Source organism: Castor canadensis, chromosome 1 (assembly GCF_047511655.1).
Source record: "Castor canadensis chromosome 1, mCasCan1.hap1v2, whole genome shotgun sequence".
Taxonomy (NCBI): Eukaryota; Metazoa; Chordata; class Mammalia; order Rodentia; family Castoridae; genus Castor; species Castor canadensis.
In genome coordinates this window covers 3,930,743-3,944,990 of record NC_133386.1, presented here as the reverse complement: position 1 = coordinate 3,944,990, position 14,248 = coordinate 3,930,743, and the positions used below count along the sequence as shown (strand labels likewise).

General features: G+C 37.1%; 1 pseudogene; it reads left to right on the top strand.

The window, feature by feature from the left end:
• The first annotated feature begins 543 nt into the window (after positions 1-543).
• LOC109702720 (dnaJ homolog subfamily C member 7 pseudogene) lies at positions 544-1,978 on the top strand (annotated as a pseudogene).
• Positions 1,979-14,248: the final 12,270 nt, after the last annotated feature.

Genomic DNA, 14,248 nt, shown 5'->3' with positions numbered 1-14,248 from the left:
GCAGCAGTAGATCAAATTCTCAACCCGAGGAGTCAGGAAGAGAGGAAATATTACTGTCCTCTACATTTTTTGCTGTATTCAGACCCTCAACAAGCTGGATGAGACTCAAACATATTGGGAGAGCAATCTGCTTTATTAATGCTTGTGATAAAAATTCTAATTCCATCCCATAAAATAACCTCATTGAGACAACCAGAAGTCTGTAGGACCAAGTATCTGGGCATTCTATAGCCCAGACAGATTGACCCATAAAACCATCACAATTGATTTTCCATTTAAGAATCTCTATTCCCTCCATTTTCCTATGCCTAATTGAAATCCATCAATATGACAGTGATAAACTCATGTTGCACTATATATATATATAATTATATAATATAAATAGAACTTTCACAAATAGATCATCCTGCGTACAAATAGTTTTTCCCCAGTGCTGGAGATCGAATATAGGGTCTTGCTCATGTGAGACACTCTCTATCACTGAGAAAAAGCCAAAAAGTTAGGCTTTTTGCTCATGAGAATGTCACTGCCTAGATGAACTAAATGTCTAAGACAACAGATACACTGCAGTCAGTGTGGAAAGCAGAGTCCTTCAAGGGAAAAGGAAATGTATACTAGGCTGAGAAAGATAACAATGAAGCTTATAACTATTACACTAAAGATATAGATAGGTGTCCTAAAAATGCTACCTATTATGGTAATTGAGCAACCACATTGATGATACTCAGAAAGTTCCAGGAAGCTCTTGGAGATGCACGACAGTCAGTGAGGTTGGAAGACAGCTTTGTCTGGGGAAATCTATGAGAAGACATTCAACCCCTCACTAGGGGTTAACATGGTAGCATGTCACAGTTACCAGAGAGCCCTAGAACTGGATCACCAAAAAGCTCAGGCACAACAGGAGTTCCAGAATGCTAATGCCATCATGGAATGTGAGAAAACAGCAGAAATGGATTTCAAGAAGCTAGATTTTCAGAAGGTTGTTTTCTGCATCGATCGTGCCCTAAAACTTGTCCCCTGACTGCCGTTGCTTCAAAATCCTTAATGCAGAGTGTTTAGCAATATTGGGTGCAATACAGAAGCACAGTTTGTGGCCAGTGACATATTATGATGGATTCCACCAATGCCAATGCTCTGTATGTAGGAGCTCTTTGTCTTTATTATGAAGACTGTATTGAGAAGGCAGTTCAGCTTTTTGTACAGGCTCTCAGGATGGCTTCTGATGATGACAAGGCTTGTGTTACTTGCAGAAATGCCAACGTCCTTAAAGCAAAGAAAGAAGATGGGAATAAAACATTTAAGGAAGGAAATTATTAGTTAGCATATGAACAGTACACAGCAGCCCTGGAGACAGACCCAACAATATAAAAACAAATGCTAAACTTTTCTGTAATCAGGGTATAGTGAATTCCAAACTTAGGAATCTAGATGTTGCAATAGAAGACTGAACACAAACAGTGAAGCTCAAAGACACTTATATAAAGGCCTACTTGAGAAGAGCTCAGTGTTGCAGGACAATGCAAAAGTGTTTCAGATGGAGAAAACAAAAGAACACAGACAACGCTTTAAAAATGAACTCTACTGAAGAAGAGTAAAAGATCCTGGGAGTGGTCAAGAATGCCTCTGATGACAAGACCAAGAAAGCTTATTGGAAATGGGCCTTGAGGCACCATCCAGATTGGCACAGTGGAGCCAGTGCTGAGGTTCAGAATTAGGAGGAGAAGAAGTTCAAAGAATTAGAAGAGGCCTTTACCATCCTTTTTGATTGCAAGAAAAAACTCACTATGACAGTGGACAGAACCTGGATGACGAGGGCATAAAAATGGACAATTTTGTTGCAAGCAATATCTTTTAGGCATTCTTCAGTGGTCCTGGGGGCTTCAGATTTGAGGAATCTGGCCCAGGTATTTCTTTTTTCAATTTGGATAATGAAGAGCAATCACCCAGAACCCAGAAAATTCAGATTCTCTCAGTTTAACCTTGAATATGAACACAATTTACCTCCTCCTTTCATCATGTCTCCATGTACTTAGAGCAGTTTCATTTTCTCACTTGGATGCTCTGTGTCTTTGTGAGTGCAGAGAAGGAAAGGGAGCCAGCGCTGAAGAATAGGGAAGTGAGGGTAGCAGAGGGGTGGAAAAGGAGGCAGCTTTTGTATTTTTGTCTTACCATTTAACCATATTAAAGAAGAATAAAATGTTTTGACCCTTAAAAAAAAAAAGAAATCCTGTTTCTTTCTGTCACAGTTTTGTGAGTTTGGTTTTCTCACAAGTACCTTGCAAGTGGTATGTCCTGTTTTTAGTGCTGAATTCAAGAAGGGCCTTAAAAGTCACTAGGCCCACTACATAGTACTTCCATGATCCATAAAATATTTCCTACCAACTTTTTAATCTCTACTTTTTTCAACTTTAAGTCAGGATATTAAGAAGGTACTGCTCATAGATTATGATAAACACTAAAAGAAAGTATAGAAGTGACCTGGAAAGTAGCATTGGGTAAGAAGTGAACACCCAAAAAAAAGTCACCTACTATTATTCCAATTGCAAGCAATGGCTTTAGAAATATGCCAGAGCTCTCCATATAAATGATCATGCTAACTTTTATGTCATTAAAATTATGGGCTCTCAACATATTGTAGCAAAGTACATTTATATATTACAAAGAAATGTTATCAAAGCTCTTTGAATACCTTTCAAAATCTGAAATGTTTGATTTGAATATTCTGAATCATGCAATTCACTGAAAAGCATGATTTCTGATTTCATTTTTATTCCTTTAGAAGTGACACATGGAGTACATAAGTGCTCTGAGATAGATGGAAGGCATCCACTTATGGAGAGTATAATTTAGGGCTTGGAAAGATGAATGGAATAGCTCATTTAGTAATTCATTTTCTGAAGAAAAATTAAAGGTAGAATAACTTGTATTTTATGGTTCATGCAAAACCTGTGATGTACTTCCAATGAATATATTCAATAGTGTCTTCATTCTGAAAATATATGCATTTACAAGAATACAATCTATAACCTTGTTGTGACAACAAACAAAATGTGGATGAATAAGAACAGAGAGTTAATGCCAGTGAACTTGGTGATTAGCCTGCCCTTGACACATGTTTTATCTACTGTTCGCAAACAGGAGAGTTCACATCTTACAAAGAATCCTCTTATGGAACAAATGTCAAGTCAATAGCTGCAGGGAGAGGTGAATGGCATGGAAAGTAAGGGAGGGCAAGAGTTAATAGTAGACAGAGACTAAGGAAAATCTAGAAATATTAAATGTTTAAAAAAAAGTCCTTACGTAGAATGCTAAGCAAAACAGTAGAGAAGAGGAAGAATCCCTTTCTGTGAGACAAAAACAGAAAGGGAAAAGGAAAACCTTAGGGTGTTCTACATGTGTACAAGTTTGCATCCTGCAAAAATAGTGCTTAGGAAATTACATCAGCATATCTCACAGCAAGAAGACACCAGAGGAGCCCCATGCACTTCCAAGCAGACTCACTGCTGCTGTGCAGGGGAATCCTCTCAGGAGATGCCAACCAAGATTACCGTATCCAGCAAAGTCATTGTTTAAAAAGAAATAGAGAAATAAAGACCTTCCAAAATAAGCACAAACTATATTATTTCATTACCACTAAGCCAGAATTCAGCAGATACTTAAAGAAATCCTACACAGTGATGAGGAAGAAAGTGTCACAAATACAAGAGACAGGAAAGAATGAAGTTCATGACAGGAATACATAACCAAGTGAGAATCAGGAAAGAACCAAACATGTTAAACTCAATAGACAAGCCAACTTGTGAGATGAATGAGAGGAAAAAAAATAGTAATACTCAACTCAGTCAGGAAAAAAAACAACAAAATTACAGGAATCAGCAAATACCTCTTAATAATAACTCTAAAAGCAAACGCTCTTAACTCTCCAAAGATGAAGACGGACTGACTGTATTCTAAAACAAAGTCCAACTACTTGCTGTCTGCAAGAAGCACACCGCACTGGCAAAGACACATGGACTGAGAGTGAGAGGATAAAAAAGATGCACCAGATAAATGGAATCTGAAAGGAAGGAAGTGTAGTTATGCTTATGAGTGACAAAGTATACAGCAGGCCAAAATGAGAAGGCACAAAGAAGGTTGCTATGTTTAACAAAGGCAGAGAAGATTAACAGTTGTAAATACATATGTATCAAACATGGATGCATCCAATTTCATAAAACTAACTCCACTAGTCATTCAAAAGGGCTTGTCAGTCTCCATGTGTTTATATGGTTTCTCTTGCTACTGATTTCTAATGTAATCCACTGTGATCTGAAAAATTATAATAATTTATGTAAAATTTAGATACATTTATAAAAAATTGTATTCATTATGAGATAAAACGTGATCTATTTTGGAGAAAACTCCATGAGCTACTTCAAAGAATGTACCTGCCTCAGCTATCAGGTGGAATATTCTGCAGATGTGAGTTAAGTACATTCGATCTGCAGTGTGGTTTAACTCTGAAGATTGTTGGTTGATATGCTTGTCTTGATTATCTATTTTTTTATGAGAATGGGGCATTGAAGTCACCCATTGTTATCATCCTTTTATGTCCAGAGGATCTTTAGGGAATGTTTTGAAAACTTAAATTCCAATAAAGTGGAAAATCCAGAAGAGATAGGTAAAACCAAAGCCACATAAAGACACAACAAAAAAAGGAAATGATCCAGCAATTTCCTTTATGGATATAAACACCAAAATCCTCAAGAAAATACTTGCAAGCTGAAAAGATCATGTAACATAATTCAGTTTATTTCATTGAAGGGATGCAAGGATAGTTCAACATACACAGATCAGTAAATGTGTCAAGTGCAGAGGCTCACACCTGTAATTCCAGATACTCTGGCAGTGGAAATAGGTAGAGCACAGTTTGAGGCCAACTCAGGTAAAAATGTTAGAGCAAACTAGCTAGGAACTAGCTGGGATTTAGTCAGGAACCATCCTGCCTAAATCCCAGCTGTGCCAGAGGGCATAGACAGGAGAATGATGGTAGAATGCTAGTCGAGGGAAAAATTACAGACCCTATCTGAAAAATAACTAAAGCAAAAAGGGCTTGGGGCATGGCTCAAATGGTAGAGCATCCGCCTAGCAAACAGGAGGGCCTGAGTTCAAACCAGTAACACACACACACACACTCACATAAAACTATCTTTATCTTTACTTTCACATATATCATTTCAAGAGTTCTTAGCTTATTTTTGTATATTTCCACTTTTGCCAGAAGCACTTACTTCCCAGTTGCTACTAAGGCTGTTCTGGTTTCAGTGTAAGTTTACTGGGGATGGCCTCTTTGTAGTGTTGCTGGGTTTTTTTATTATTATTGTTGCACTGGGGGCACATTGTGACATTTACAAAAGTTCTTACAGAATTTCATAGTTGAATTCACTCCCTCCACTACTCTCCATGGAGATGGGTTCTTTCAGTTCAAATTGTCTGAAAATGCCTTTATTCCATGATTATTTGTGAAAGCAAATTTTCACTTATAGAATAAGGGATTTTGAGACTTTTGAATCCTTTCCTTTACTACATAAAGAAAATTGTCACGACTTGCAGTTTCTGATGAGACATGTTAAATTCTTTGTCCCAAGCTGCCTTCAAGATTTCCTCATTTTCATTAGTTGTCAGTGGTTTGAATGTAGTAGGTATATTTTTTTTAATTTGTTTGGTGTCAATTTCTTAGATCTGTGTTTTGTCATATGTGAATATTTTTGGAAACCTAACTCTTCAAATATTGTCTTTATTCATTCACTCTCTCTTCTCTGGAATTCCAATCACACATTTGTAAGAGCATTTGATTTTGTTCTACATCTCATGGCTTTTCTGTGCATTTTGTGTGGTTTCTTCTGAGCTGATGTCACATTCGCTGATTTTTCACTCAACTACATCAAGTCTGCTATAAATACAGGTATGATATTGTTTATCACTCTTATTGTATTATTTTTTATTGCAAATTTTTCTAGTAACCTTGCTCTTCCAGCTTATTTCTCTTTGCTGAAATTCCCCATGTATGCTGGGGAATTTATCATTTTCCCTGAATCTATTAACATTTTTATCCTAGTCACTTTAATATCTATATTTGGACATGTAGATTCCACACTCTTGTACTAATTCAACATAGATGTTAGCGATGTCCTTTTACTTGGGTTTTGCAGGTAGGTCTTGCTCCACACACTTTCTCTTTCAATCTATGGCAACCATACTCTGCCTTGTATCCATGTATCTTACACAGAGTAAAGTTCATTCCTATCCCCATGGTGGAAATCTTCTCATTATATGGGCATAAGATTACAGTGATCTTCATAGGCTGAAAGTTTTTCTTTTATCCTTGGCCTGACAACAATTACCCAGGTTTGAGCGAATCAGCTATGCTGTCTCCTTGGTGCTCATGAAAGATTCTCCAGGCAGGTCCAGGGTTTCATGAATTTCCACAGAAGCAATTAACTCCTTTCTGCATGCCTGCATCAGAAAGAGCCCATTGATCTCCCACCTGCCCCTGAGTCTCCCTCCTGAGCATATGATGGAGGTCCATGGAAAAGAGCCCACTAGTGAGTTCAGATCTTGAGCTGTGACTCCGGGAGGGTGTGTGCTATCACCCTAGATCACACTCAGCCTTCAGTGACTGACTAAAAATTGAGCTGACTTCCTTACCTACCTGCGTGTCAGCCACTGCCTCCTCCAGAACTCTGTCACCACTAAGAACGTCTTTGCATCCTGTCTTCACGTGGCAGGGTGGAAGGTTGGACTTCCGTCCTTGAATGAAAGTCTCCTGTTTGACCTGTGACCTCAGCTTTCTACAGGTAAAGGAGCATTGTGACTTTATATTGGCTAGCTTTTTCTTCATGTTAGGGTAAAAGAAGTGCTCCTTCTGTCTCTTAGACCTACTCTGCATATTTATGAGCTATCCTTGGGAATACTATCATTTTATCAGCAATGAAAAACACGGATATACTGGCTGGTGAAGCTAATGGAAGAAAAAAAAACTGTTGGAAGTTCACTATGCTGTTTTAGAAAAAACTGCACAAAAGCTGCTGCAATGTAGTCTCTTTGGTCCATGAGATTGTCATTTATTCTTAGAGTTTGCCAGTGCCTTGTGATGTATACTGTGTGACAGCCAGTTAATGTCTAGAGGATTCTGAGTCACAAGATCTGGGCACCCTTTGTAAACCAGAACTGGAAGCATTTGCCATTGGAGGCAAATGAATGTACATTCAGGAGCAGACATTTTCAGCCAGTGTAAAGCCAAACAGACTTTGAAAACTGACTTCCAGGAAGGCCCTTCTAAAAACAACAAAGAACAATATTCTCTTTAGTTTGAAGACAGAAATCTCAACATCTATCTGAAGGAGTCAGGAAAAAGTTCTCATATCTTCCTATTTTTTGTTCTTACATTATTTACCTATGGTGTTTATTCCTCCTCTCACCTGCAGACTCCACTGAGAGAAAACGTGACACTTGCCTCTGTGGGACTGCCATATTTCACTTAAAGTGATGATCTTCAGTTCCATCCATTTCCCAGCAAATGACATAATTTCACTCTTCATTATGGCTGAATGAAACACCATTGTGTATATATAATGCATTTTCTTTACCCATCTGTTAGTTTCTCTAAGGCATTTGCAATGATTACAGGTACTCAAATTGTGTTGATCAAAGCCAAATGCCATGAGTGATGCAATCAAACAGATTCCTCTTTCTAGTAAGTCCCTTCCTCCCCCTTGACAGTCATTTAGTGAACTTTGCCCCTGTGAAAACATATGGAAATGATGGAGAGCAATGAAGTCCACAGTCCCATGGTTGTTCACCTCATGCTTCAGGAGGCCTGGGCTAGCTTCCTCCAGATTCTGCAGAGTCAAAAGCTAGTGTTGGGGGCCCTGATACGCAAAAGTACTATTTTTTCCTGGAAACTGCCAGCCACAGATTCACCTTGATGGACTTAAGTGCCTCTAAACATTGAGTAAAAGGTCAGTAAAATAGTTCCCTGAGTGTGGTTCAGAAGTTACTTCATGACCATCACAGAAGTAACTAAATCAATAATGTATAGCAACCATTTGCTACGCTTCAACTGTTCATCTTTCCAGGATATGAGGAACTGCTATAGAAGTTCAGCTTGTCCTCTTAAAAAATATTTTTATTGGTATTTAATAGTTATATAGGGAGTTTCATTGTGCTATTTCCATCTATATAAATATTAGGCCTTGGTTTGGTTCATTACCTCCATTATTCTCCCCACACCCCTTCTTAAAATAATTTCAACAGGTTTCAATATTCCATGTTTATATATTTATAGAAAATACAACCACAATACCCTCTTTTACCTTCTTTGTTTACCCTCCCTCTCCCATTAGCACCCTCCTCTCAACGTGACCAGTTTTACATCAGTGTCTCCCTCACCCTTTTTGCCCCCACCATGTACTATTTGAGTTTTCAATGTGTTGTGTGTTTGTTGTGTCTTTTTGTTGCACAGATGTGATATATTTCATCATCATTCACTCTCTATCATTCTTTTCCTTCTCCCTTAGTCTTCTAAGAGCCCCACTATTGAAAACATGTTCTGTATAAACGTATGTGTGTACATGATATTTCTTGTATTTGTATTGGATCTATAGTCCACATATGAGAAAAAAACATGCAATATTTATCTTTCTGAACTTGGCTAATGTCACTTTAAGATGATGTTCCCCAGTTCTATCCATTCTCCTGCAATTGACTACATATATAGTTAGATAGGTAGATAGATAGGTATCACATTTCTTAATCCATTCATCAGTTGTAGGGCATCTGGGCTGCTTCCATAGCTTGGATATTAAGAATAACTGCTGTAGAATTCAGCTTAGTTCTCCAGACATTTTTATCCATTTTGCTGAAGAATAACTCATGAAAAGAGTTTATTCAGAAACTCAGATAATCAGATAATCAGAACTGCCTATTTCAAATTCATTGCTTACAAAGTGTTTTATACAAAACCATTGTGTCATCACACAGATAACCATGATGGTGACCATCAAGTAGTAGAAAGAAGGTAAGAGAGTTCTCTTGTGTCTCTTATGAGGGCAGGCATCCTATTTATGAGGGCCCAAACTCAGATTCAACTACCTCCCAAAGGCCCCACTTCCTAATACCTTCATTTCAAAGTTAGCATAAGTGCATATGAATTTGGGGAGAATATAGACTTTCTGTCAAGTCTATTGCATATGATATGCAGTCACCACCCAAAGTGGACACCTGCAACACTTAACCTCTTTCTGGGACTTCTCTGAAAGGCAGTGGTAAAAGGAAATTGTTCTGGTGGGCAGAACTTTGAGTGGTACACTTGATTTCACTTTACTTGAAAGGAGAAATGGCCCACGTGCAAGTATCTATCTATGATGTACTGTACCAGTGGTTTGGTTCAAATAGGGACTTGGAAGAGATAAGATTAAAAAATCAGTGACAAGTAAATTTAGGAAATGAGTGTGTACAGACCTCTACGAATGGGCCAAAATATGAAGATACTAGTGTCCCATGTAAATGCTGACTGAAAAGTGACAAGCAGAGAAGAGTTTTATTTATCATGTGGTCAGAATGATCCATTCTTCAGATTATTAACCAGAATTTTTCCCCAGCCACTCCTGACCTCACCAGTGGATCATGAACAGAATTGTCAGGGTAACAGGAATGGGAGTTATGCAGGGGTTCAGCAATATGGACTTCCACTTACCAAGGCTGACCCGGCTGTGGCCACTAATGAGTGTCCAGCTGCACACACCAATACTGAGATACCAACATGGCTCCATTCTGAGGTGACCAGTCAGGTACTTAATGGCAGCTTGACTATTTCCATTATGGAAGGGGCAACATTTTGTTCTTCTCAGACATCTACTCCAGATATGGATTTCACTTCCCTTCAAGTGTTTCTTCCAAAACTACATCTCTAGATGTAAGTAACTCCTTATCCATCTTGGTATCCCATGTAGCATAGTTTCAGATATGGAACTCACTTCACAACAAAAGAAATGTGTGAGTGGACCCACGCTCATGGAATTCACTAGAGTCATGTGTGTTCCACCATCCTAAAGCAGCTGGCTAGATTAGTGAAATGGCATTTTGAAACACAGTTACAATGCTAGCTAGCTGAGGATACCTTGTAGGGCTGGGCAAGGTTTTCCAGAAAAATGTATGTGTTTTCAATCAGCCTCCAATATATGATGTTTATTCTTCCATAGCCAGGATTCATGGGCTCAGGAGTCAAGGAAGGGAAACACAAGAGTGATGCCTTCCCCACTCACCATTTCTGTGTCATTAGATAACATTCTTGTTTTCTGTGTTTTAGTTACAAAAGGAAGACTATTTCCACCAGTAAACACAATGATTCTGTTGAACTCTGAGTTAGGAATACCATTGGCCAATTTGAATGTCATGCCTCTAAATCACAGGGAAATAAAAGAGTTAGTGCTGCTTTTTGGTGATTGTCTTGGATTTATGGAAAATTGGACCCCACCATGGAAATCCGCTGGAAGGTTTCTCTGTATTACCATGTTCTGTGATTAAGGTCAATGGAAAGTTAACCCAATGCAGGCAGAAGTACTAATGACCTCAATTCTTCAGGGATGAAGATTTGTGTCATCACACTAGGCAAAGAATCACAAGCAGCTCAGGCTAAGGAAATACAGAGGGGATAGTGAAAGAGGTAGCTGTAGATACCAGCAGTGATTACATGGCTAGTTGCAGAAACTAGTCCTATAATTTTCATGAACAATTTCTCCCTGTTTCTTATACAGCTTGAATATCCCTTATCCAAAATGCTTGGTACCAGAAGAGTATCAGGCTTTTTAGTTTGTTGAATTTTTGGAATAATTCCATAGGTTTCACTGATTATGCATATCTAATCTAAAAATCTGAAATCCAAAATGCTCCAAAATCCGAAACCATGTCATATTGGTCCTCAGAAAGTTTCAAATTTCAAAGAATCTTAGGTCTCATATTTTTGAATGAGGAAAGTAAAATTGTGTCACACATATCTTTGCTTCCATTCCCCTCTTATTTCCATATCATATAACATAAGATTATGTATTTTATATTACATTATCGTGCTCAAATATTAAAAATTTTACACCATATTTAAGAAAAGTAGACATCAAGCAAGGACCTTAACCTTTGCTTGAATGCAAGACAGTCCTGCCAATTTATTACCTTGTAATCATCTTTATTGGAGATTAGATGTGGTTTATGGAGATGGGTCTGGGCTCCAAGTTAGCCAGGGGTGGACTTGTGATGTTTAAGTCTATGCCTCAACTTGATTGGACCACAAGGTGCAGAGATGTATGGATAAACATTATTTCTGGTTGTGCCCATGAGGGTGTTCCAAGATGATGTTAGTATTTGAACCAGTAGACTCAGACAAATGAGTTGTGCTCTCCTGTGTGAATGACATTATCCAATTTATTGTGGATGATCAAAAAAATAGAGAAAGGGAGAATTTCCCTTCTACCTGACTTCTGAGCTGGAACATTGGTCCTTGGTCTTACCATGTCCTCAAATGGGGACTTACAGAACCAGCTCTCCTGGGTCTCCAGTTCACCGATGGATGTTCATAGGACCCCTCAGCCTCCATATATGCATGAACCGATTCCTCATAAGAAGTTTATATATTCCCTACTGCTTTAATCCTCAGTTTCCAGTTACATACCTTTTCTTATTTTGCCTGACAGTTGCTTCCTTCTCCTCTCAGCATTTATCAAAATGTATTATAATTGCATGTTTACTTTTCAGTATGGATTCTCTGATAATGCTATAAAGTCACATGTCTTTCCTTTCAATTGTACCTGTGGCATCCAGTAGCCTTTCTTGTACATAGTAGATGCTCAGAGAAGGTTTGCTTCATTTACTAAAAATTAACTGACATGACATAATGTCCTGGAGCAGTTGATTAAATTATTTGCGAGTTATGAATAGAAAAAGCAAGGTCATATTTTTCACATGCTTAATTTGGAGTTGGTAGACTGAATTTCAAATGAAAAATTTCTCAGTAGCATTATGAAAATGAACCAAGCACTTTTATAAGCAAAGGCAACTTGAGAAAACCATGTAAATATTTTGTAGAGAAATTTAATGTCTACCTTTGTACCACTGACTTAGCAGACTAAATATAACTTGCTGTAAAATCCCTAGCTAATCAGAAGCTATGCACCTGTATATATGCATACACTATATATATTTAAGTATTTATGAAATTCTGGACATAATTGGCAGATGTATTTTGACATCTTACCAATTTAACTACAAAATTGTTGTTTTTCCAATACTTACCAAACCGGTAGGTACAAGTGAATATAGTGCCATTGATTTTAGAAAAAATACAGAATAATAGAAAATATACTTGCTAGAATTATACCTTGGCCTTGCAGAAAATGAAATAATTGATTAGCGTATGTTAATTGCTTAATGCTTAAAACCTGTTGCATATTGTTTTGCAGCTTACAAGATAACAAAATAATTCAAGAATAGACAAAGAACTCTTCATGTTGGCTTTGGCTTTGTTATATTAAGAGTAAGACTCTTTTTTACCAAAAGTGAATAATGGAAAACAACTTATTTTCTTAAAAAAACTAAGGACATATTTTAATTTCAATTAAACTGATAATGATATTTTTTATCCTAAAATGTGCTTGACAAGACACTGGGAAGTAACACCTGAAAAAGACAAGTCTCTGTCTTCAGAGCTGATTTTTAAAGAAAAAAGTCAAAATAAAAAATAAAAAGTCCCTCAGAGTCCATTTATAGACAAAGTGTACTGATATATGGTATTTATGTACAATAGCTACCTTAATCCTCAACAACAGTGAACAAAATCATTGAATTGACACAATATATTTAGACAAGTACTTGAGTACAGGAGCAACAGAACAGAGACCAGAAATTAAAACAGTCAGTTTTATATCAAAGCAATGCAATAGAGAAAGGATAGTCTTTTCAACAAATAGTGTTAGAAAAATTGGGTATCTGTAAGAAAAATCTTGATCCATATCTTACATCCTATGTAAAAATAAACACAAAATGGATCATATTCTAAGTGTAAAATTTTCCAGAAGAAGGAATAAAAGAAAATCCAGTAACTTTTATTCAGGGGGGTCAAAGATTTCTTAGATATAACACCAAAAATACGACTTGTGAAAGACAATATTGATCAACTTAATCTCATTAAAATGAAGAATTTCAGTCTATGGAAAGCTCTCTTAAGGGAATAAAAATGTATCCCAAAGACTGGTGGAAAATGTTTGTAAGTCACATGTTTGGTCAAAGGTTTATAGCTCAAATACAAAAAGGAGTCTCAAAACATAAGAATAATATGATTAAATTTTTAAAGGCCCCAAACAGACACTTCAAAAAGATGACATATGGATGGTAACCAAGTGCTTTAAAAACTAACCCAGATATTTAGTGATTATGGAAATGTAAATTGAAAACACAAGAAACCACTTTACATTTATTACAATGATGAATAAAAACAAATAAATCCAAGTACTGGTAAAAAGCAAATGAAATTCTCATATACCACTAATGGAAATGCAAAATGGTACACTTGAGTAGGAAAAAAATCCAAATGTATGTGTTCAAGGGCAATAAACCACATCAAGAGCAAAGGATGTCAACCTTTCTTCCTCAAATCATTCAAATGTTACCGAGACTTCATGGGGGATAAAGAATATAAAGTTAATGCAAAAGAAAGAACATTAAAGACTGACAATAAGTACAGAAAATGGAAATACACTCAACTGGAATAACTTGAGGAGGAAATGTAAATAAGAAAATGATGGCGATAAGCAGAGACACTATCTTCACTAAGTTTTATAGTTAAGAGGAGAAGAACTAGGACCATGGCTAGAGGGGAAAATGAGATCAGAAAACTTTTTGAAAATGGAGTATACCAGATTAAATGCACATTTTCACAGGATTGGTACACCAGAGAGGAAGAAATGAATGATTCAGGAGACAGAAGAAGTAACCTCAATAGTAAAATCTTGAGTCAGTTGATGTCATGGAATGGTATAATGGCCATTGATCATCTTTACAAAATTAATCGAATACATTGTGGAGTACAAGTGGATTTACTAGAATTCACTTTACCTCCAGATTCAAGATGGAGATATGATAATCTAAGTAAAGCAGAAGAAGCTGGCCACTATTGTCATGGTGATTATTACTGGAAACTAGTCCTACACACTGGCCATTT